The following is a 25713-nucleotide window of genomic DNA, read 5'->3' as shown; positions in this document are numbered from 1 at the left end:
AAATTAAGATACCTAGGAATAAACTTAACCAAAGCAATAAAGGACCTATTCGCAGAAAACTACAGGTCATTGAAAAAAAGAAATAGAGGAAGATATAAAAAAGTGGAAGCACATACCTTGTTCATTGATTGGAAGAATCAACATCATTAAAATGTCCGTATTACTCAAAGCAATCTATAAATGTCCATATTACCCAAAGCAATCTATAGATTCAATGCAATCCCTTCAAAATACCAATGACATACTTCACTGAACTAGAACAAATACTTCAAAAGTTCATATGAAACTAAAAAAGAACCCGAACAGCCACAGAAATCTTGAAAAAGAAGAACAAAGTTGGAGAGATCATATTATCAGATTTCAGGTTATACTACAAAGCCACTGTACTCAAAACAGCCTGGTACTGGCACAAGAACAGGCAGATAGAACAATGGAATAGAATAGAGAATCCAGAAATGGACCCAAGGCAATATGCTCAATTAATATTTGACAAAGGTGGCAACAGCATACAGTGGACTCAAGACAATCTCTTCAATAAATGGTGTTGGGCAAATTGGACAGCTACCTGCAAAAACATGAAGCTAGAACACCAACTTACACTATACACGAGAATAAACTCAAAATGGATAAAACACTTAAATGTGACTCATGAATCTATAAAAATCCTAGAAGAAACTGTAGGCAACAAAATTTCACACATCATATGCAGCAGAATTTTCATGGATACATCACCTAAGACAACAGGAACAAAGGAGAAAATGAACACATGGCACTACATCAAACTCAAAGCTTCTGCACAGCAAAAGAAACAACCACCAAAATTGGAAGGCAACCCACTCTATGGGAGAGCATAATTGCCAATGATACATCAGATAAGGGGTTAATTTCCAATATATATGGAGTGCTCATACAACTCAACAAAAGGAAGACAAAGAATCCAAATAAAAAATGGGCAGAGGAACTAAATAGACACCTCTCCAAACAGAACATACAAATGACTAAGAGACATATGAAGAAATGCTCAACATCCCTAATCATCAGAGAGGTATCACCTCACACCTGTCAGAATGGCTGCCATCAACAGATCATCAAAGAACAAGTGTTGGCGAAGGTGTAGAGAAAAGGGGACTCTAGTACACTGCTGGTGGGAATGCAGACTGGTACAGCCACTATGGAAAACACTATGGTGTTACCTCAAAAAATTAAAAATTGAACTTCCATTTGACCCAGTGATCCCACTTCTAGGAATATACCCTAAGAAGCTTGAAACACCAGTCAAAAAGAATATATGTAGCAATAGCTAAAATCTGGGAACAACCCAAATGTCCATCAGTAGATGAATGGATAAAAAAGCAGTGGTACATATACATAATGGAGTACTATGCAGCTGTAAGAAAGAAAGATCTCTTCTTTTTTGAGACAACATGGAGGGACCTGGAAAGTATTATCCTAAGCGAAACAAGCCAAGCAGAAAAAGACAATTACCACATGATCTCACTTATTTGTGGAATATAATGAACATAATAGTCTGAGTGATGGGGTAGTCCCAGAGATGTGGAAGTGGAGTACAGTGTTACAATACCCCAACGAGGGGATCAATATGGTATTTTCTCAAAAAAATGAAAGATTTAACTGCCATTTTACTTGACCCAGTGATTTCACTACTAGGAATATATCCTAAGAAGCCTGAAACACCCATCAGAAAGAATATATGTACCTCTATGTTCATAGCAGCATTATTTACAATTGCTAAGATCTGGAAGTAGCCCAAGTGTCCATCAATAGATGAATGTATAAAAAAGCTATGGTACGTATACACAATGGTACACTATGCAGGTGTAACAAAGAAAGATCTCTTATCCTTTGAGATGACATGGAGGGTCCTGGAGAATATTATGCTATGCTAAATAAGCCTATCAGAGAAAGACAAATACCACATGATCTAATTTATTTGTGGAATATAGTGAACAAAAAAAAAAAAGCTGATGAACAAAATAGACCCAGAGACATAGAAAGAAGTATGGTTAAGACTGACAAACTTCAGAGGTGGGGGGAAGGGATGAGATAGACCAAGGAACTTATATGCATGTATGCATAACCAATGGACATAGACAACAATGCTTGGCTGAGGCAAGGGAGCAGGGAGTGGTGGGATAGATTGGAGGGTGACTAGGGTGGGGGAGGAGAAACATCTGTAACAAAACTAAATTAACAAAAGTACAGACAAAGGAAAAAAGAAAAAGAAAAGAATGTCTTTGTTTAATACAGTGATAACACTGTGGATTTGCTGTTGTGTTTGGTGTAGTATTAGGAATTGTGAGTAGCAGATATCTGACTACAGTACCTTAAAACCACAATAATTTTTTTTCTCACATTAAAAACAACTCTGAAGAAAGAAAGATCACTTATCCTTTGAGACCACATGGAGGGACCTGGAAAGAATTATCCTAAGTGAAACAAGCCAAGCAGAAAAAGACAAATACCACATGATCTCACTTATATATGGAATATAATGAACGTAACAGTCTAAGGAATATGGTAGACCCAGAAACATGGAAGTAGGGTACAGACTGACAATCCCCAGAAGAGGGGGTGGTAGGGGAGAGATAAACCACAGAACTTATATGCATGTATGCATGAACAATGAACATGGACAACAAAGCTGGGGACAGGCTGGGGAGGGAAGGGAAGGGGGGAATCAGTGGGGGGGAAAGGAGAAACATGTGTAACAAAAATAAATTAATTTAATTTAAAAAAATAAAATAAAATCAATAAAGAAAAAATAAATAAACAAACTGATGAATAAAATAGACCCAGAGACATAGAAGTAGGGTACTGACTGATAAACCTCAGAAGCAGGAAGGGAGGGAGGAGATAAACCACAGAATTTATATGCATGTATGTGTAACCCTGGCCATAGACAACAATGCAGGCAGGTGGGGGGAGGGGACTGTGAGGTGGGTATCTGGGGGGAAAAGGAGAAACATCTGTAACAAAAATAAATTAATAAAAAAAATTAAAAATTACGAAAATAAATGAAAATGTCTCTACAAAAAAAAAATGCTTGATATATTAAAAAAAAAAAAAAACTCTGGAAAAACAGTATGGGACTCACAGTGGTTCCCCAGATTCTTTTTCTCTTTTGACTCTATTCTCCCAGAATGTAGCTTCCAACTTTGAGGTTTCTTTGCAGTCTAGCATTACTGCTAGAGTTCTGCTCAAAACATCCACATTGCAGGCTGGACTATGGAGGAAGATTTGAAGTCCAAAATGATACACACCTCTTTCCCGGGCTGTAGAAGACAAAACATTTATTTGGCGGCCAGTTGGTTCTAGTTTTTAGGTCTAACTGCCTTTTACCATAGTCGGTTTATTTAAATTTACAGCTTTTGCTAAGCTCATCTATTCAGTCAGCATAAATATACCTAGTCTGCTTGGTTTTCCTAAATAGACACATGAAAAGGCCCTACTACACCACCTTGTCAAGTACCTAAGTCATAATAGATGTTAGCTCCACTCACTCTGTACCCTCTACTCAATCTAATTTCCTTCATGGGGACTTAGCAAATAAACATTTTATGAATGAATTGATTTTAGTGCATTAACAGAAGCAAATATATAATTAAAAAAAAAACATTATTATGAGAAGGTAAAAAAAAAGTTGTATAATAATTTAATTTTAGGGGCTATACTGTCTTAAGATGCTCATCTTAGATGATGTCTTATATTTAAGAAGTTTCTTACATAGTAGAAACTGGAGAAGTGTACTCTTTCATCCTCTTTGCCATTGAAATCTGTACCTCTTGCTGCTCAGCTCCAGAAGCTTCTTTCTCAGCTCTCTGCCATCCCATCCTCCTATAGGCTCAGGAGCTCAGAAATTATTAGCTCAAAAATAGAGCTGATCTATCAAGGGAATAAAATATTATATTCTTATTTCCTTGGGGTAAAAATACTTATCAGTTGAAGAATAAGTCCATTATAATTGAATTTTGGGAATCAATTTATTTGATAAATTGGACTCTGCTATATTCACTTTATTTTAAAAGGAATCTCTATTATATCTTTTGAGGAAGAAATAATCTTTATTTTATAATTTTTATTTTTTTCTTTTAATTAATTATTTTTGTTACACATGTTTCTTTTTTCCTCCACTGATTCCCCTCTTCCCCTCCCTCCCCACTCTGTCCCCCCCTTTGTTGTCTATGTCCGTTGTTCATATATACATGCATATAAGTTCTGTGGTTTATCTCTCTCCCCACACACCCACTATTCTGAAGATTGTCAGTCTGTATCCCACTTCCACATCTCTGGGACTACCCCATTCCTCAGACTGTTATGTTCATTATATTCCACAAATAAGTGAAATCATGTGATATTTGTTTTTCTCTGCTTGGCTTTGTTTGCTTAGGATAATACTTTCCAGGTCCCTCCATGTCGTCTCAAAGGATAAGAGATCTTTCTTTCTTGCAGCTGCATAGTACTCCATTGTGTATATGTACCACAGCTTTTCTATCCATTTGTCTACTGATGGACATTTGGGCTGTTTCCAGATATTAGCTATTGTAAATGGTGCTGCTATGAACACGGGGGTACGTATATTCTTTCTGATTGGTGTTTCAGGCTTCTTAGGGTATATTCCTAGAAGTGGGATCACTGGGTCAAATGAAAGCTCAATTTTTAATTTTTTCAGGTAACACCATAGTGATTTCCATAGTGGCTGCACCAGTCTCATTCCCACCAGCAGTGTAGTAGAGTCCCCTTTTCTCCACACCCTCGCCAAAACTTATTGTTTGATGATGTGTTGATGGCGGCCATTCTGACAGGTGTGAGGTGATACCTCATTGTTGTTTTAATTTGCATCTCTCTGATGATTAGTGATGTTGAGCATTTCTTCATATGTCTCTTGGCCATTTGTATGTCCTGTTTGGAGAGGTGTCTATTTAGTTCCTCTGACCATTTTTTAATTGGGATTTTTGTCTTCCTTTTGTTGAATTGTATGAGCACTGTATATATACTGGAAATTAACCTCTTATCTGATATATCATTGGCAATTATGCTCTCCCATACAGTGGGTTGCTTTTCCATTTTGATGATTGTATCTTTTGCTGTGCAGAAGCTTTTTAGTTTGATGTAGTCCCATGTGTTCATTTTCTCCTTTGTTTCTGTTGCCTTAGGTGATGTAACAGTGAAAATTCTGCTGTGTATAATGTCTGAAATTTTGTTGCCTACATTTTCTTCTAGGATTTTTATGGATTCATGGGTCACACTTAAGTCTTTTATCCATTTTGAGTTTATTCTTGTGTATGGTGTAAGTTGATGGTCTAGTTTCATAGTGTTTGTATGCAGCTGTCCAATTTTCCCAACACCGTTTGTTAAAGAGGCTGTCTTTACTCCACTGTAGGCTCTTTCCACCTTTGTCAAATATTAATTGAGCATATTGCCTTGGGTTCATTTTCAGGTTCTCTGTTCTGCTGCACTGGTTTATGTGTCTGTTCTTGTGCCAGTACTAGGCTGTTTTGATCACAGTGGCTTTGTAGCATAAGCTGAAATTTGGTAATGTGATTCCTCCAACTTAGTTCTTCTTTGTCAAGATTGCTGTGGCTATTCGAGGTTTTTTTTTTGGTTTCATATGAAATTCTGAAATATTTGTTCTAGTTCTGTGAAGTATGCCGTTGGTATTTTGATGGGGATTGCATTGAATCTATAGATTGCTTTGGGTAGTATGGACATTTTAATGATTTTGATTCTTCCAATCTTTGAACAAGGTATGTACTTCCATTTTTTTATATCTTCCTCTATTTCTTTTTTTCAATGACCTGTAGTTTTCTGCGAATAGGTCCCTTATTTCTTTGGTTAAGTTTATTCCTAGGTATCCTTTTTCGTTTGCCACGATGGTAAATGGGATTGTTTTCTTAGTTTCTCTTTCTGTGAGTTCATGATTGCTGTATAAGAATGCTGTCAATTTTTTGATGTTAATTTTGTATCCTGCTACTTTGCCAAATTCATTTATTAAGTTTAGTAAATTTTTGATGGAGTCTTTGGGGTTTTCTATCTATAGTATCATGTCATCTGTGAATAATGACAGTTTCACTTTTTCCTTTCCCATTTAGATCCCTTTTATTTTTCCTCCTGACTGATTGCTGTGGCTAAGACTTCCAATACTATGTTAAATAAGAGTGGGAAAAGTGGGAATCCTTGCCTTGTTCCTCTTCTTACGGGAAATGCTTTTAATTTTTGCTCATTGAGTATGATGTTGGCTGTAGGTCTTTCATATATGGTCTTTATTATGTTTAGATATGATCCCTCTATTCCCAGATCGGTGAGCGTTATCAGAGATGGGTGCTAGATTTTGTCGAATGCTTTTTCAGCGTCTATTGATATGATCATATGATTTTTATCTTTCATTTTGTTTAGGTGGTGTATCATATTTATTGATTTGAGAATATTGTACCAGCCTTGCTTGCATCCCTAGGATGAATCCCACTTGGTCACGGTGAATAATTTTTTGATGTATTGCTGGATTCAATTTGATAGTATTCTGTTCAGGATTTTGGCATCTATGTTCATCAGGCATATTGGTTTGTCGTTTTCTTTCTTTGTAGTGTCTTTTTCTTGTTTTGGAATTAAAAATATGCTGTCCTCATAAAACACATTTGGAAGTCTTTCTTCTTCTTGAATTTTTTGAAATAGTTTGAGGAGAATGGGTATTAGTTTTTCTTTGAATGTTCGGTAAAATTACCCCATGAAGCCGTCCCGGCCTGGGCTTTTGTTTGCTGGGAGAGTCTTGATTGCATCTTCTATTTCTTCTGTTGTTATTGGTCTGTTCAAGTTTGCGCTCTCTTTCCAGTTCAGTTTTGGGAGGCTATGTGTTTCTAGAAATTAGTCTATTTCACTTTGTCGAATTTGTTACCATATAATTGTTCATCATATTTGTGAACAATCCGTTGTATTTCTGTGGTGTCAGTTATTATTTATCCTCTTTTATTTCTGATTTTGTGTATTTGGGTCCTCTCTCTTTGTTTCTTGGTGAGTTTCGCTAAGGGTCCATCAATCTTGTTTATATTTTCAGAGTACCAGGTCTTTGTTTCATTGATTCTTTGAATTGATTTTTTAGTCTCCATGTCATTTATTTCTGGTCTGATTGTATTATTTTCTTCCTTCTGCTTGCTCTGGGATTTTCTTTATGTTTGCTTTCTAGTTTTTTAAGTTGTGAGGTTAGATATTCTGTTAGAAATTCTTCTTGCTTCTTGAGGTAGGCCTGTAGTGCTATGAACTTCCCTCTCAGAACTGCTTTTGCTACATCCCATAGATTTTGTGTTGTTGTGTGTTCATTTTCATTTGTTTCCTGGAAGTTTTTAATTTCTTCCTTGATCTTCATGATAACCCATTTATTGTTCAATACCATGCTATTTAGCGTCCATGTTTTCAAATGTCTTTGCATGTTCTTTTTGCAATTAATTTCTAGTTTCATGCCATGGTGATCTGAGAAGATGCTTGATATGATTTCAATGTTCTTGAACTTGTAGAGACTTAGTTTGTGTCCTAACATGTGGTCTATCTTTGAGAATTCCCATGTGCACTTGAGAAAAATGTGAATTCTGCACTTTTGGGGTGTAATTCTCTGTAGATATCTATTAAATCCATTTGACCTAGTGCTTCATTTAGAGTCTGTGTTTCTTTGTTAATTTGTTGTCTGGAAGATCTATCATGTGATGTCAGCGGGGTGTTGAGGTCCCCTGCTTTGATTGTATTGCTGTCAATTTCTCCTTTGAAGTCCTTTAAAACATTTTTAATATATTTTGGTGCTCCTATATTGGGTGCATACATGTTTACCAAGGTTATATCTTCCTGTTGGATAGATCCTTTCAATATTATGTGGTGGCCTACTTTGTCTCTAGTTATGGTCTTCATTTTGAAATCTACTTTATCAGATATGAGTATTGCTACCCCAGCTTTTTTTGATTTTTGTTTGCTTGAAAGATTTTTTTCCATCCTTCACTTTCAACCTATGTGAGTCTTTTGTTGTGAGGTGGGTCTCTTGTAAACAACATATATGTGATCATGCTTTCTTACCCAGTCAGCTACTCTGTGTCTTTTTATTGGAGCATTCAAACCATTCACATTTAAGGTGATAATTGATATACACTTATTTATTGAGGAAGAAATATTCTTTCAAAAATTTGTTGTACTAATGATTAGCATTACTTTGAGTTAATTTCCTTTTTGATATTAACTGATAATTATACCAACAATTTGGTTGAATTGTATTAAATTTTTCCTGGGAGAATAAGGTGCTGTTTATTTTTATATTTTGTTTTCTTTGTTGTTCAGGAGTGATGCAAAACACATGATCTCCATCAAAATTAAGCTGCTGGACTTGAGGAGTGGTTTTGGAGGTAGTGGTGATTATATTTTATTTTTCTTGTGGTGGTTTTCTTTTTTCTAAGAAAATTATTAGACCTGTAAGGTATATTCTCATTCTAACTAAAGCAAAACTAAAACGCAGTGATAGAAGATGATATTTTAGTTTGCTCAGCAAACTCACCCTCATAATACTTGGTGTCCTGTAACAAAGAGTTACAGACTCAGGACCATCAAGGAAGGTTTGAATAATAGGAAGTGGGAAGTCTGACTCGGTGTGTCAGCCCTGCAGCAGGCAGTGGGTCTCCTCAAAATGCCACTATGAAACTCAAGACATAGTGACCTTATTCTGCAGCCTGTTGCTTTGACTACTGTGAAATGGAGCCCAGACATGCTGGGCCTCAGAGGTTATTAGAATCCCCAAGAGGCAAAGACTCTAGTGGAAATGAGGTAGCTCACAGCACCCCCGAGCTCAGCCAGTTGTCTTCCTGCTCACTAGGTAGCGAAGAAGACAGGAGTCTGGCAACAAAGAAGCAGCATGGCCTTGGCCAATCAACTTCTTAATTGGGTAACTAAGGAGTGGAGAAATGCAGCTGATCATCATAGCTCTGGATACATATAAAGGGCATGCTCCTGATTCTGTACTTGGAGAGGTAAACATGAAGGCCCTTGATTGACTGCATCTCTGAGGTTACTCGAAGATCTCCCATGATGAGATTTAGCAGGTACCTCATCAGGCATCTGATAGATCTCTTGTGCCCAGGACTGCTTTCCAGTGAACACCACCCTAATGACCATAAGGTACAGTTTCAATCTGCCTTTTATAAGTGTGGAGTTGGCAAGCACACCTCTTTCCTCCAAAAAGCAGTCAAAAGCTGAGAACCACTAAATTCCCTCTAGCTCTGAGTGCTGCCAAAGACCCTATATAAAGCATATGAAGCTGAACAAGGCCCCTTAAAGTGGTACTATTTCTGCCATCTTCATCTATAGTCCCCTGCCTGTGGCTTACCAAGTAGCCATGCATCTTCCATGCCCACTGCTGTTGCTGGAAGCCAATGATGTGAAGACCTGGGCTTAAACTTCATCATGGCCAGAGAAAATGTGTTCTTCTAAAATTGTAGATGATTGTTTCTGGTAGTTTAGGGTTGCTTGATGCCGTTTACATGCCAGTGTTACTCAGAATTCTGAACAAAAAGGTAGCACAATTATTCATATACTATAATTAATTGATTAATCATTGCTAATGTGGGTGAAGCATATGCAAGATTCATTTTTAGAACAGCTGAGCATGTTAATTGTTTGGAGGGATAGTTCAATAAATTTAAAGTTATAGGTTTCTTGATGGATTTCAAGTAATTTAAGAAATCAACCTCTATCACAGGTCCTCCCTTTGGTTATCTTCTCAGTCACTGTCATTCTGAAGTTGCTGAAGGTTACTGTGAATTCCTTAGTTCCCCAGCTCTGTGCAAATGCAGGTGAAGTGTTTGCAGACCTGAACATGAAACACAAAAAGACTGTCCAGCCTTTTTACTCATTTTTGTGTTTGCCATAGAAGACTTAGGTATCCTTCCGAACTTCTCAAGAAGCTCCCAAGTCTTTTGTTGTGCTTTAATGCCTATAGAGTAAGAAACCCCAAAAGGAAAGCAGAGGGGGAACAATAAGCGGGAGCAAAGTAGGTGTGCTCAGAGTTGTCTTATGTTTTCTAACACATGCCTCTTGATAATGTTTCCCAATGCCCAGAGATCACCCTTTTTTACTTAAATTAGGGCTACTAAATCCTGGTATCTGTCAGTTGGTGTTTTAGGATAGCTCGTTTGAACCATTGTTCATCCAGAAGTGATCATTTTTTTACATGGGCCCTCATAGAATGGAGACTTTCACCAGTGCCAGTGGTAAGAATTCTACCTGAAGGACTTGCATTTTTCTGTACTAATAGTGGGAGCACAGAGGGTACAAAATAGCACAAATTAGACTTACAAATCCCCACTGAAGTCTAGGAGGCATGTGTGCTTGCAGACAGAGCTGCTCTTTTCTGCACAGGGCACTTGTTATGGGATACTTGGAAGGGCAGTGTTCATTTGGGAAGGAAATATTGCTTTGTAAAGTTTGCTTCACAATGATCCTCTCATAAAATTTTTCTCAATTTTTTCTTAGAAATCCTAGTAGTATACTGGGCCAAAGTGAGAGATTGACAAAAAATAGGCTGACAAAATATATGTTGTAAGCAAACAAGCATTGTGTTGGAATTCATTTTCTTTTAGATTGGGGAGAAGGGTAATAATTTTTTGTAGAAGGAAGAGAGATGGAAAAGCCAACTGAGGGTAAAGAGATTGACATAAAATTTAATTTCAGATGTTTAGAATCTTCTTGGGTAATAAAGGTGAGACCACAGCTTTAGACTTTATGGAGGGAAGAGAAGCCAAATATTTTATGGTTGATATGCTCCATCTCATGTTCCTATTTCAATATTTTCTGGTCAGTAACTTCCTGAAAGAGAGGCTGCATTTTTTTCCAGGCTGGTATCTATAACCAGTTTGTACTCTATAGGCTTCATGCATAGCCTTGAATGGATACTGTTGATGAAGACATTGAAGGAAGCTTAATTTCTTGACCACCTAGCAGAAGTCTGTAACTTTCAGTCATTCCAAATGCTCACTTCTTCTCTTCATTCATAATCGAGAAAGGCGGCTTTAACATGACCAGATTTGCAACTGTACATTTATTATCAAATTTAATAATGGCTATTCTATCATTTATTATGTTTACCTATTACTTGATTATTTTTGTACTGTCAGAAAGTCTAATAGAAAAAAAAGCAGAACATGGCTGGGCTGTAGGTCTTGGGTGAAACCAGCCAAGACAGCACTTCTCTGGCTCTGTCCCCAGCCCTGGGCAGAGTACCCACTCACTTTACCCTCCACAGTGTGCTATCTGTACTACTGTTTAGATCCTTGTCACATTGTGATTAATCCACCTGGATGTCTTCTTCCCTACAGCACTAATTCCCTTGGGGCAGAAACTATATCAAGTACATTTTTGTACCCCCAGCACCTGGTATTTAAGCCCTCCAAAAACATTCATCATGCAATGCATTGTGGAATCACAGGGTAATGTGTCTCTTCCTGGCACCTTCCTATCTCAGGGTTCACTCCTTGCTCCCTGAGAGTCCTGAGCTTTGACACTGATGGAGCTCTGGCACTGGGTGTGATCACTTTCCAGAGCACTACTCTCTGTTGACTCTCTGAAATGCCACAACTTAAAAGGGGCTCTTACTGTGGCAAGTATTCTCAGAATTTTTACAAATTATTGTGAAGTTTTAGGAACAAAGACCTTCTTGCTTCTCTTGAATCAAGTTCTACCGGATTCCTTCAGTAGACAAAAAGCAAGAATTCAGTTTGAAGCTTGTGTTTCTGATGGGAATATTTGTATAGGAGACTCCTCCCTATTTGTCTCTTGCCTCCTTAGAGCACAAAAACTTTTTAGATGGAACAAGTAGTATATCATCTCTCTTTTTTTTTTTCTTCTCCAGGTGAGTGACTGCTTATACCTGAGAAAAAAAGAAGAAAAAAAAAAAAAACACCTCCCAGAAATACAAGGGAAAAGTTTAAGGGGTGGTGTTTGTTTATCATAAAAGAAAGTCTTTGGGGGAGGATATTTTGTCTCCTAAAAATCACTGCAGGTGTTAAGAGAGTAGATTCCATGCCCGATTTGTTGCCTACTTTATAGCCCATCACTTAGTGTTCACCAAATCATGTTCTGGAAGTTCTGATTTTAAACCTTTCTGATTGGAATTAAAAATTGTTTTAACTAAGCTCATAAGCTAGATGATAAAGTCTGTCCTACGTTAGTTAAATGAAGTCTTCATCCTCTCTTCATTTAACAGACTGGATTATGGCACTCTACAAGGCCCTTTGAGCTCAGGACTTTTGGATTTGTTGGGTGAGAGAACAAACACAAGTGATGAGTTGAATCATAATTCAAGGTAATAGCAGGAGTATGTCTGGTGGTAGTGGAAGGTGGAGTGTTAAGTGGGGGTGCTGACAGTGGGGTATGGGGAATAGACCCTCAGTGATGGCCATGAGCACTGCTTAGGGGAACCTGCTGGCTTGGTGGCTTTGAAGAATGAATTGACATAAAGAAAAATGATATGTAGTTTTCTGTGGAAAGGAATTCATAGCATAAGTTTAAAAAATATTATTGGAGTGACTTCCAGTCAAGATGGCAGTGTAGGCAAATACAGTACCTGCCTCCTCCCACAACCACATCAAAACAACTAAACTACAGAATAACTGTCATTCAGAACCATCTGAAATGGAGCTGAGTGGAATTCCTACAGCTACTAACTTAAAGAAGCCACATCAAGACTAGGGAAAGGCAGAGGCTTGGAAAGGCTGGTCCAACACCCATGTGTAGCAGATAAAAATCAGAAGGAACAAAGGATCCCTGTCCCACAGCAGTTCTCCTAGCTCAAGGTTCCAGTGCCATGAAGAGAAGTCCCCATAACTTCTGGCTGTAAAAACCAGCAGGATTTGAGGCTGAGGGAGGCTGAGGCTTTGGAGTCCCAGGCAGTTTCTCTTAAAAGGGCCTATGCATGTTCTTATTCCACCTCATTTTCTTCAGGCTCTAGCACTGGGAGGCAGCTTGAAAGGCACCAGAGACATATGGGGAAGAACTGAGTTATTTGGCATCAGGGAAAGAGCTGGAGACGTAGCTTTCTCCCAGAGAGAAATGCTGGTGGAGGCCATTGTTCCTTTGGTGAGCCTTTCCTCCATGTAGTCAGCAGACAGATGCCATATCTGGGACTCCAGCACCCTGGTTCACACTGTTCGCCCCACCCTGGTGATTCCCTGAGGCCCTGCCCCACAAAGCTTTCAGGCCCTCCCAAGCTATTTCTAGTGGCTTTATCATAGGAATGACCTGTCTTGGTTCATGCTTCAAATTTTCCTAAAATCTCTTAAACAAGCAGCATCTGGACTCAGTGAGCCCCATACCTCTGACTAAGTGGCCCCAGGCCTGGCAGTAGCAGCAGCCAGACTTGGTTCACAGCCTTGCCTGGGCACCTTCAAGCTCAGTACAAGAAGCAGCCATCTGCAGATAGCTTTGTAGCTTATGCCTGGTAACCCCAGATAACACAAGCAGTGGCTGACCTTGGCCTGTGCCTCCCAGGAAGCCACATAGCCAACATACCCACGGAGAGCTTCAGGCTACATCAAAGCAATACCAACCAACCACCTCTACAAGCAAAACACTCAAGAGGTGGACTCAGTGCGTACCAGAGCCCTGCTGAAGTAAGTCTTGCTCTCTATGGTGGGCCCCTGGACAACTGATCCTCCAAGGTGGTCAGAGGTCTGTCATCAGTGGTCATAGCCAGACCTTGCAGCTGACCAGCCTGAATAAATTCCTCCCATTGCTGTGCAAAAACCAATCAAGACTCAATTACAACAGAAGGGTGTACAGTCTACATGGGGAGGGTGGACCTCAGATACCCAGCTGGGGTAATAAGAGAGGCTGTGCCACTGGACCCTACAAGACACCTACTACAGTAGGCCGCCCTTCCAAGCCCAGGAGACATAGCAGCTCTACCTAATACATAAAAACAAACACAGGGAGGCAACCACTATGAGGGGACAAAGAAACATGTCCCAAATGAAAGAATAGAATAAAATTCCTGGAAATAAACTAAACAAAATGGAGATAAGCAATCTAACAGATGCAGAGTTCAAAACACTGCTTATAAGGATGCTCAAGGAATTTAGTGAGAACTTCAAAAGCATAATAAAGGATCAGTCAGAAATGAAGGATGCACTAACTGAAATAAAGAATAATTTACAGGGAATTAATAGTAGAGTAAGTGAAGCCAAGAAGCAAAGCATTGATTTGGAATATAAGGAATCAAAAAACACCCAATCAGAACAGAAAAAAGAATCCAAAACAATGAGGATAGTGGAAGGAGCCTCTGGGACAACTTCAAGCATGCCAACATTTGCATCATGGGGGTGCCTGAAGAAAAGAGAGAATGAGAAATTGAAAAACTTTTTGAAAAAATAATGATAGAAAACTTCCCTAACTTGGTGAAGGAAACAGACATACATGTCCAGGAAGCAAAGAATTCCAAATAAGATGAATCCAAAGAGGCTCACATGAAGACCACCATAATTAAAAAGCACAACATTAAAGACAAAGAGAATCTTAAGAGCAGCAAGAGAAAAGCAGTCAGTTACCTACAAGGGTGCTCGCATAAGATGGTCAGCTGATTTCTCAAAAGAAAATTTGCAGACCAGAAGGGAGTGGCAAGAAATATTCAAGGGGATGAAAAGCGATGACCTACAACCAAGATTACTCTATCCTGAAAAGCTATCATTTAGAATTGGACATGTAAAGAGCTCCCCAGACAAGGAAAAAAGCTAAAGGAGTTCATCACCAAAACCAGTATTATATGAAACGTTGAAGGGTCTTCTTGAAGAAGATAAAAAATCTGAACAATAAATTGGCAACAAATACATATCTATCAATTAATTGAATCTACAAACAAAATGAACAAGCAGAAAGGAAATAGACTCATAGATCCAGAAAACGTTCTTTTGGTTGCCAGATGGGAGGGGATTTAAGGTGATTGGTGAAAAAGGTGAAGGGATTAAGAAGTGCAAATTGCTTGTTAGGCTTATGAACCTCAGGGGAGAGGGGCAAGAAGAGATAAACCTAAGAATTTATATGCATAACCAATGCACACAGACAATAGTGTGGGGAAAGCAGGAGGGGGATGGGACTGGGGAGAAGGGGTTAATGGGGGAAATAAGGAGGGACATCTGTAATGCTTTAAACAATAAATTTTAAAAAATAGTATTGGATATCTTCATATTTAATTATTAAGTTCTGTGTTTCATTTTTTGGTAGCATAATGTTTTTATTCTGTGGCTTAGCCTTGAAAATATATTTTTTTCTTTATTGATAGAGGTTTAGAGAGAGAAGAAGGGAGAGGGAGAGAGAGAGAGAAACATCAATGAGAGAGAACATGGATTGGCTGCCTCCTGCATGCCCCTTACTGGGTATTGGGCCCACAACCTGGGCATGTGCCCTGACCAGTAATCGAACTGGAAACCTCTTGGTGCATAGGTCGATGCTCAACCAGTGAGCCACTCCAGCCGGATATTTTTTTTTTATTTTTTATATATCTTTTTTATTGAAAGTATTACAGATGTCCCTCCATTTTTCCCCCATTGACATCCTCCACCCCACTCCTGCGCCTGGCCTGCCTTCACTACAATGTTGCCTGTGTCTATTGGTTCTACATATATGCATATAAGTTATTTGGTTTATCTCCTTCTGCCTCCTCCACCACTCGTTCCCTCAGAGGTTTGTCAGTCTGTTCCCTACTTCATGTCTCTGGGTCTGTTTTGTTCCTCAGCTTATTTTGTTCATTAAATTCCACAAATAAGTAAGATCATGTGATACTCGTCTTTCTCTGACTGACTTATTTAGTTTAGCATAATACTCTCCAGGCACCTCCATGCTGTCTTAAAAGGTAAGAGGAGAGATCTTTTTTTCTGACAACTCATAGTATTCCATTGTGTAAATATGCCACAGCTTTTCTATTCACTCATCTATTGATGGATATTTGGGCTGTTTCCTGTTCTTAAGGGCAATGCTTTTAGTTTTTGCCCATTTGTATGATTGTGGCTGTAGGGTTGTCATATATGGCCTTTATTATGTTGAGGTATAATCCTTCTATTTCCACTATGCTGAGAGTTTTTATCAAAAATGGATGCTGGATTTTCTCAAATGCTTTTCCAGGATCTTTTCATATGATCATATGATTTTTATCTTTCATTTTATTTATGTGGTGCATTACATTAGTTGATTTGCGCATATCATACTAGTCTTGCATTCCTGCAATAAATCCCACTTGGCCATGTGAATAATTTTGTTAATATATTGCTAGATCCGATTTGCTAATATTTTGTTGAGGTTTGGTGTCTATGATCATCAGGGATATTGGCCTCTAATTTTCTTTCTTTGTAATGTCTTTATCTAGCTTTGGAATTAGGATTCAGCTAGCCTCATAAAAAGAGCTTGGAAATCTTCCTTTGTCTTAAACTTTTTGGAATAGTTTAAGGAGAATAGGCCTTAGCTCTTCCTTTGAATATTTGGTAAAACTCCCCTGTGAGCTGTCAAGACCAGGGCTTTTGTTTGCTGGGAGTTTATTGATTACTGTTTTTGACACTTCCTGGTTGAGTTTTGGATGACTGTATGATTCTAGGAATTCATCCATTTTACCTAGGTTGTCCCATTTGTTGGCATATAATTTTTCATAGTATTCTGCTACAATCTTTTGTGTTTCTGTGGTGTAAGTTGTTACTTCACCTTTTTTTTTTTTTTTCTGATTTTCTTCATTTTGGTCCTCCCTCTTTGTTGTTTTTTTTGTTTTGTTTTTTGGTGAATTGAGCTAAATGTTCATCCATCTTATTTATTGTTTCAAAGAACCAGTTCTTGGTTTCATTGATCCTTTGTATTATTATAATTATTTTAGTCTCTAAGGCATTTACAGTCAGCCTTCGTTTATCGTGGTTAATCAGTTCCAGACTCTACCGCGATAAATGATATATTCTTTCTGATTGGTGTTTCAGGCTTCTTAGGATATATTTCTATAAGTAAAATAACTGGGTCAAATGACAGTTCAATTTGTAATATTTTGAGGAAACACCATATTGATTTTCATATTGGCTGCACCAGTCTGCATTTCCATCAGTGGTGTACTAGAGTCCCCTTTTCTCCACACCCTTGCCAGCACTTATTGTTTGATGAATTGTTGATGACTACCATTCTGGCAGATGTGAGGTGATACCTCATCGTTGTTTTAATTTGCATCTAACTGATGATTAGTGACATTGAACATTTTTTCATATGTCTCTTGGCCATTTGTATGTCCTGTTTGGAGAGGTGTCTATTTAGGTCCTCTGCCCATTTTTTAATTGGATTCTTTGTCTTCTTTTTTTTAGTTGTATGAGTACTCTAAATATTTTATAAATTAATCCCTTATCTGAAGTATCATTGGCAGTTATGTTCTCCCATACAGTGGGTTCCCTATCCATTATGATGCTTCTTTCTTTTGCTGTGTAGAAACATTTTACTTTGATGTAGTCCCATATTAATTTTTTCCTTTGTTTATCTTGCCCTAGGTGTTGTGTTATTGAAAATTCTGCTGCATGTGTCATCTGAAATTTTGATGCCCACATTTTCTTCTAGGATTTTTATGCATTCACAAGTCACATTTAAGTCTTTTATTCATTTTGAGTTTATTCTGTGTATGGTGTAAGTTGGTGGTCTAGCTTCATTTTTTTACATGTAGCTGCCCAATTTTCCCAACACCATTTATTAAAGAGACTGTCTTTACTCCACTGTATGCTCTTGCCACCTTTGTCAAATATTTATTGAGCATAATACGTTGGGTTAGTTTCTGGGTTCTCTGTTCTGTTTCATTGATCTATATGCCTGTTCTTGTGCCAGTATCAGGCTATTTTGATTACAATGTCTTTGTACTATAACCTGATATCCAGTACGTGATCCTTCCTACTTTGTTTTTTTGTTTTTTCAAGATTGCTGTGGCTCTTTAGGTCTTTTATGGTTCCATAAAACTTTGGGAGTGTTTGTTCTAGTTCTGTGAAATATGTTGTTGGTATTTTAATGGGATTTGCATAAATCTATAGATAGCTTTGGGTAGTATGGGCATTTTAATGATGTTAAATCTTCCAATCCATGAACAAGATATATGCTTCCACTTTCTTATATCTCCCTCTATTTCTTTTTTTAATGTCCTATAGTTTTCTATGAACAGGTCCTTTACTTCTTTGGTCAAGTTTATTCCTAGGTATCTTTATGTTTTTGTTGCAATAGTAAATGGGATTTTTTTTTTTTTTTTAGTTTCTTTTTCTTTGTGTTCATTAATGGTATAAAAAATGTCAGTGTTTTCTGGATATTGATTTTGTATCCTGCTTCTTTGCTGATTCATTTATTAGCTGTAGTAATTTTTTGATGGAGTCTAGGGTTTTCTATGTACTATATCATGTCATCTGTGAATAATGACAGTTTAACTTCCTTTGCTTTATTTTTTATTTTTGTCTGATTGCTGTGGCTAAGATGTCCAGTACTAAGTTAAATAAGACTGATGGAATGGGGCATCCCTGTCTTGTTCTTGTTCCTACTTCTTTTTTGCCCACTAAGTATGAAGTTGGCTGTAGGTTTGTCAGGTATGACCTATATTATTTTGCAATATGGTGCTTCTATTCCTACTTTGTTGAGAGTTCTTATAACCATCTGAGGAATGGGGTAGTCCCAGAGACATGGAAGTGGGGTACAGACTGACAATCCCCTGAAGAGGGGGTGGGGAGGAGAGATAAACTACAGAACTTATATGAATGTATGTATGAACAATGGACATGGACAACAAAGGTAGGGACAGGGTGGAGATGGATGGGGAGGGGGGAATCAGTGGGGTAAAAAGGAGAAACATCTGTAACAAAAATAATTAATTAAAAGAAATGGGTGCTGGATTTTGTCAAATGCATTTCCAGCATCTATTGATATGATCATAGGATTTTTATCTTTCATTTTGTTTATGTGATGTATCACATTTATTGATTTAGAAATATTGTACCAGTCTTGGATTCCTGGCATAAATCCCACTTGGTCATGGTGTATAATTTTGTTAATATATTGCTAGACTCAATTTGTTAAGATTTTCTTGAGGATTTTGGCATCTATGTTCATCAGGGATATTGACCTATATTTTTCTTTCTTTGTAGTGTCTTTATCTGGATTAGGATTATGCTGGCCTCATAAAAAGTGCTTGGGAGTCTTTCTTCCACATGAATGTCTGGAACAGTTTGAGGAGAATAGGTGATTGTTTGTCTCTGAATATTTGATAAAACTGCCCTGTGAAGCATTCCAGATCAGGGCTTTTGTTTGCTGGGAGTTTATTGATTACTTCTTCTATTTCCTTAATTGTTATTGGTCTGTTCAGGTTTGCTGACTCTTCCCTTTTGAGCATTGGAACACTGTATGATTCTAAGAATTTGTCTATTTCACCTAGGTTGTCAAATTTGTTGGCATATAATTGTTCATAGTATTTTCATACAATTCTTTGTATTTCTGTGTGTCAGTTGTTACTACGCCTCTTTCATTTCTGATTTTATTTATTTGGGTTCTTTCTTTGCTTCTTTGTGAGTCTGACTTTGTGAGTTTATCTTTTCAAAGAACCAGCTCTTGGTTTCATTGATTTTTTTGTATTCTTTTTTTAGTCTCATGTCATTTATTTCTGCTCTGGTCTTTATTATTTTCTTTCTTCTGCTAACTCTGTGTTTTTCTTTTTGTTCTCTTGCTACATATTTAAATTGTTGTGTTAGATAGTTTATTTAAAAATTTTCTTATTTCTTGAGGTAGGCCTATAGTGCTATGAACTTCCCTCTCAGGACTGCTTTTGCTGTGTCCCATAGATTTTGTGTTGCTGTGTGTTCATTATCATTAGTTTACAGGATGTCTTTTATTTCTTTCTTGATCTCATTGGTAACTTATTTATTGTTTAATAACATGCTGTTTAGCCTCCATGTGTTTGAATGTTTCTGAGTTTTTTATTATAATTGATTTTTAGTTTTATGCCGTTGTGATCTGAGAAGATGCTTGATATTATTTCAATCGTCTTGAATTTGTAAATACTTACTTTGTGACCTAACATGTGCTCTATCTGTGAAAATGTCCCATGTGCACTTGAGAAGAATGTATATTTTATAGCTTTGATGTAAAATGTTCTATAAATATCAATTAAGTCCAACTGTTCTGTTAATGTCACCCACTATAATTGTATTGCTATGGATCTCTCCCTTGAAGTCCTCCAGAAGTTTTTAAATATATGTTGGTACTCCTATTGTTTGGTGCATATATGTTTACCAGGGTTACATCCTCTTGTTGGATTGATACCTTTATATTATGTAATGTCCTTTATTGTCTCTTATTATGGCCCTCACTTTGAAGTTTATCTTATCAGATATTGGTATTGCTTCACCAGCTTTTTTTTTCATTTCCATTTTCCTGGAAAATTTTTTTCCATCCCCTCACTTTCATCCTGAGTCCTTTATTCTGGATTGGGTCTCTTGTAGACAGCATATGTATGTATTGTTTTTTCTTATCCCATCAGCTACCCTATGTCTTTTTTCTTGGAGCGTTGAAACCATTTACATTTATAGTAATTATTGATAGATACTTATTAGTTGCCTTTTATTTTATGCCTGTATTCCCCTCCCTTTTTCCTTTTCCTCTTCTTACATCATACCCTTTAGCATTTCTTGTAGTGCTGGTTTGGTGGTAGTAAATTTTTTTAGCTTTTTTTTTTGTCTGTGAAGCTCTTCATTTCACTTTCAATTTTGAATGGTAGCCTTGCTGGATATAGTAGTCTTGGATTCAGCCCCTTGCCTTTCATTATAGTACTTTGTATACTTCATGCCACTCCCTTCTGGCCTTTAGTGTTTCTATTGAGAAATCAGCTAACAGTCTAATGGAAGCAACTTTGTAGGTAACTTTCTCTCTCTCTCTTGCGTTCATTAAGATTCTTTCTTTGTCTTAAACATTTGCCATTTTAATTATGATGTGTCTAGATGTGGTTTATTATTCTTAGTATTATTCATCGTGCTTGGCACTCTCTGTGTTTCCTGGATTTTTGTGACTTTTTCCTTTACTATGTTACGAAGTATTCTATCATTATTTCTTCAAACAGGTTCTCTATTTCTTTCTTCGATTCTTGTTTTTCCAGCCCCGCTATGATATGAATGTTGTTATGTTTAGCATTGTCTGAAAGCTCCCTTAAATTCTTCTCCTGCTTTTTTATTTCTTTTTTTTTTCCATTTGCGGCTCTAGTTGGGTGTTTTTCTCTACATTATGTTCTAACTTCCTAATTTGTTCTTTAGCTTCTTTTAAGCTAGTATTGAATCCTTCCAGGGTATTTTTATTTAAAAAAATTTTTTCTTTATTGATTTTAGAGAGAGAGGAAGTGAGAGAAAGAGAGAGATCGAAACATCAATGAGAGAGAATATCAATTACCTGCCTCCTGCATGCCCCCCACTGGGAATCGTACCCAAAACCTGGGCAAGTATCCTGTCCGGGAATTGAAGCAGTGACCTCTTGCTGCATGGGTTGATGCTCAACCAATAAGCCACACCAGCTGGACTTCCAGGGTATTTTTTATATCAGCTATATCATTCTTCATTTCCACTCTTCTACCTCTTTTTTGTTTTAATTAATTAATTTATTTTTGTTACAGATGTTTCTCCTTTCCCCCCCACTGATAGCCCTCTCCCCCTCCTTCCCTGCCCTGTCCCCATCTTTGTTGTTCATGTTCATTGTTCATGCATACATGCATATAAGTTCTGTGGATTATCTCCCCTACCACCCCCTCTTCTGCGGATTGTCAGTCTGTACCCCACTTCCATGTCTCTGGGACAATGCGGTTCCTCAGACTGTTATGTTCATTATATTCCACAAATAAGTGAGATCATGTGATATTTGTCTTTCTCTGCTTGGCTTGTTTCTCTTAGGATAATACTCTCCAGGTCCCTCCATGATATCTCAAAGGTTAAGAGATCTTTCTTTCTTACAGCTACATAGTACTCCATTGTGTATATGTACCACAGCTTTTTTATTAATTTATCTGCTGATGGACATTTGAGCTGTTTCCAGACCTTAGCTATTGTAAATAGTGCTATTGTGAACATGGGGGTACATATATTCTTTCTGATTGGTGTTTCAGGCTTCTTAGGGTATATTCCAGTGGGATAAAATAACTGTTCAATTTTCAATTTTTGGGGTAACACCATAGTGTTTTCTATAGTGCCTGCCCCAGTCTGAGTTCCCACCAGCAGTGTACTAGAGTCCCCTTTTCTCCAAAACCTTGCCAACACTTGTTGTTTGGTGATTTGTTGATGGCAGCCATTCTGACAGGTGTGAGGTGATACCTCATTATTGTTTTAATTTGCATATCTCTGATGATTAGTGATGTTGAGCATTGCTTTACATGTCTCTTAGCCATTTGTATGTCCTGTTTGGAGAAGTGTCTATTTAGTTCCTCTGCCCATTTTTTTTTTTAATTTATTTTGTTGACATTCAGTGGGAGGGAGAGAGAGAGGGAGAAACATCGATGTGAAAGGGACACATCGAGTGGTCACCACCCACACGACTGACCAGGACCGGGGACAAACTGCAACCGAGGTATGTGCCCTTAGTGGCAACTGAACCCGGGTCTCTCCAGAGAGCAGGCCAACGCTCTAATCATTGAGAAAAACCGGCGAGGGCCCTCTGTCCATTATTTAATTGGGTTCGTTGTCTTCCTCTTGTTGAGCTGTTTAACCACTCAATATATATTGGAAATTAACACCTTATCTGATGAATCATTGGCAATTATGCTCTCCCATAGAGTGGGTGGCCTTTCCATTTTGGTGGTTGTTTCTTTTGCTGTGTAGAAGCTTTTGAGTTTGATGTAGTCCCATGTGTTCATTTTCTCCTTTGTTTCTGTTGCATTAGGGGTTGTACGAGTAAAAATTCTGCTGCGTATGATGTCTGAAATTTTGTTGCCTACAGTTTCTTCTAGGATTTTAATAGATTCATGAGTTTCATTTAGGTCTTTTATCCATTTTGAGTTTATTCTTGTGTATGGTGGAAGTTGATGGTCTAGTTTCATATTTTTGCAAGTAGCTTTCCAATTTTCCCAACACCATTTATTAAACAGGCTGTCTTTACTTCACTGTATGCACTTGCCACCTTTGTCAAATATTAATTCAGCATATTGTCTTGGGTCCATTTCTAGGTTCTCTGTTCTGTTCCACTGGTCTATATGCCTGTTCTTGTGCCAGTACCAGGCTGGTTTGGCTATAGTAGCTTTGTAGTGTAACCTGAACTCAGGTAATGTGGTCCCTCCAACTTTGTTCATCTTTTTCAAGATTGCTGTGGCTATTTGGGGTCTTTTTTGGTTCCGTCTAAACTTTTGTAGTATTTGTTCTAGTTCTGTGAAGTATGTCATTGGCATTCTGATGGGGATTGCATTAAATCTATAGATTGCTTTGGGTAGTATGGACATTTTAATGATGTTAATTCTTCCAATCCATGATGTTAATGCTTCCACTTTTTTATATCTTCCTCTATTTTTTTTTTTTCAATGACCTGTAGTTTTCTGTAAATAGGTCCTTTATTTCTTTGGTTAAGTTTATTTCTAGGTATCTTAATTTAATTTGCCATGATGGTAAATGGGATTTTTTTTTTTTTTTTTTTAGTTTCTCTTTCTGTGAGTTCATCATTGGTGTATAAGAATGCCTTCGAGCCCTGGCCGGTTTGGCTCAGTGGTTGGAGCATTGGCCTGCGGTCTGGAGAGATCCGGGTTTGGTTCCAGCTAGGGGCATGTTCCTCGGTTGCAGTTTGTCCCCAGCCCTGGTTGGGTCTGCTGTTGGCGACCACTCGATGTGTCCCTTTCACATCGATGTTTTTCTCTCTCTCTCTCCCTCCTACTCTATCTGAATGAAATGTCCAAAAAAAAAAGAATGCCGTCAATTTCTTGATGTTAATTTTGTATCCTGCTATTTTGCCAATTCACATATTAAGTCTAGTAGATTTTTGATGGAGTTTTTAGGGTTTTCCATGTATAATATCATGTCACCTTAAATAATGACAGTTTCACTTTTTCCTATCCCATTTGGATCCCTTTTATTTTTTCTTCCTGTCTGATTGCTGTGGCTAAGACTTCCAGTACTATGTTAAATAACAGTGGTGAAATTGGGCATCCTTGTCTTGTTCCTGTTCTTAAGGGAAATGGTTTTAGTTTTACCTATTGAGTATGATGTTGGCTGTACGTCTTTCATATATGGCCTATAGTAAGTCAAGATATGATCCTTCTATTTCCAGACTGCTGAGAGTTTTTATCAGAAATGGGTGCTGAATTTTATCGAATGCTTTCTCAGCATCTATTGATATGATCATATGATTTTTATCTTTCATTTTGTCAATGTGTTGTATCACATTTATTGATTTGCAAATATTATACCAGTCTTGCATCCCTGGGATGAATCCCTCTTGGTCATGTTGAATAATTTTTTTTTGATGTATTGCTGAATTCGATTTGGTAGTATTTTGATCAGGATTTTGGCATCTATATTTATCAGGGATATTGGCCTGTAGTTTTCTCTCTCTTTTTTTTTTTTTTTTTTTGGATGTCTTTTTCTGGTTTTGGAATTAGTATTATGCTGGCCTCATAAAACGAGTTTGGAAGTCTTTCTGCTTCTTGAATATTTTGAAATAATTTGAGGAGAATGTGTACCAGTTCTTTGAATGTTCTGTAAAAATTTCTTGTGAAGCCGTTCGGGCCTGGGCTTTTGTTTGCTGGAAGAGTCTTGATTACATCTTCAATTTCTTTTGTTGTTATCGGTGTGTTCAAGTTCTCCTATCTCTTTCCCAGTTCTGTTTTGGCAGACTTTGTGTTTCTAGAAATTTGTTCATTTTGCTTAGATTGTCGAATTTGTTGCCGTATAATTGTTCATAGTATTTGTTCACAATCCTTTGTATTTCTGTGGTGTCAGTTATTATTTCTCCTCTTTCATTTCTTATTTTGTGCTTTTGGGTTCTCTCTCTTAGTTGTATGGTGGGTCTAGCTAAGAGTCCATCAATCTTGTTTATCTTTTCAAAAAATCAGCTCTTTGTTTCATTGATCTTTTGAATTGCTTTTTTTTCCCCCCTTCTCCATGTTATTTATTTCTGCTCTGATATTTAGTATTTCCTTCCTTCTACTTGCTCTGGGGTTTTCTTTTCATTTGCTTTCTAGTTCTTTAAGTTGTGAGGTTAGATTCTTCTTGCTTCTTGAAGTGGGTTTGTAGTGCTATGAACTTCCCTCTCAGAACTGCTTTCGCTGCATCCCATAGATTTTGTGTTGTTGTGTGTTCATTTTCTTTGGTTTCCAAGAAGTTTTTAATTTTTTCCTTGATCTCCATGGTAACCCATTCATTGTTCAATAACATGCTATTTAGTTTCCATGTTTTCAAATGTCTTTGCATGTTCTTGTTGCAGTTGATTTCTAGTTTCATGGCACTGTGATCTGAGAAGATGCTTGATATTATTTCAATGTTCTTAAACTTGTAGACACTTAGTTTGTACCCTAACATGTGGTCTGTCTTTGAGAATGTTCCTTGTGCACTTGAGAAGAATGTGAATTCTGCACTTTTGGGGTGTAATTCTCTGTAGATATCTATTAAATCCATTTGATCGAGTGCTTCATTTAGAGTGTGTTTCCTTGTTAATTTTTTGTCTAGATGATCTACCTAGTGATGTCAG

Source organism: Molossus molossus, unplaced genomic scaffold, assembly GCF_014108415.1.
Source record: "Molossus molossus isolate mMolMol1 unplaced genomic scaffold, mMolMol1.p scaffold_m16_p_6, whole genome shotgun sequence".
Lineage (NCBI taxonomy): Eukaryota > Metazoa > Chordata > Mammalia > Chiroptera > Molossidae > Molossus > Molossus molossus.
This window is presented reverse-complemented; position numbering follows the sequence as displayed.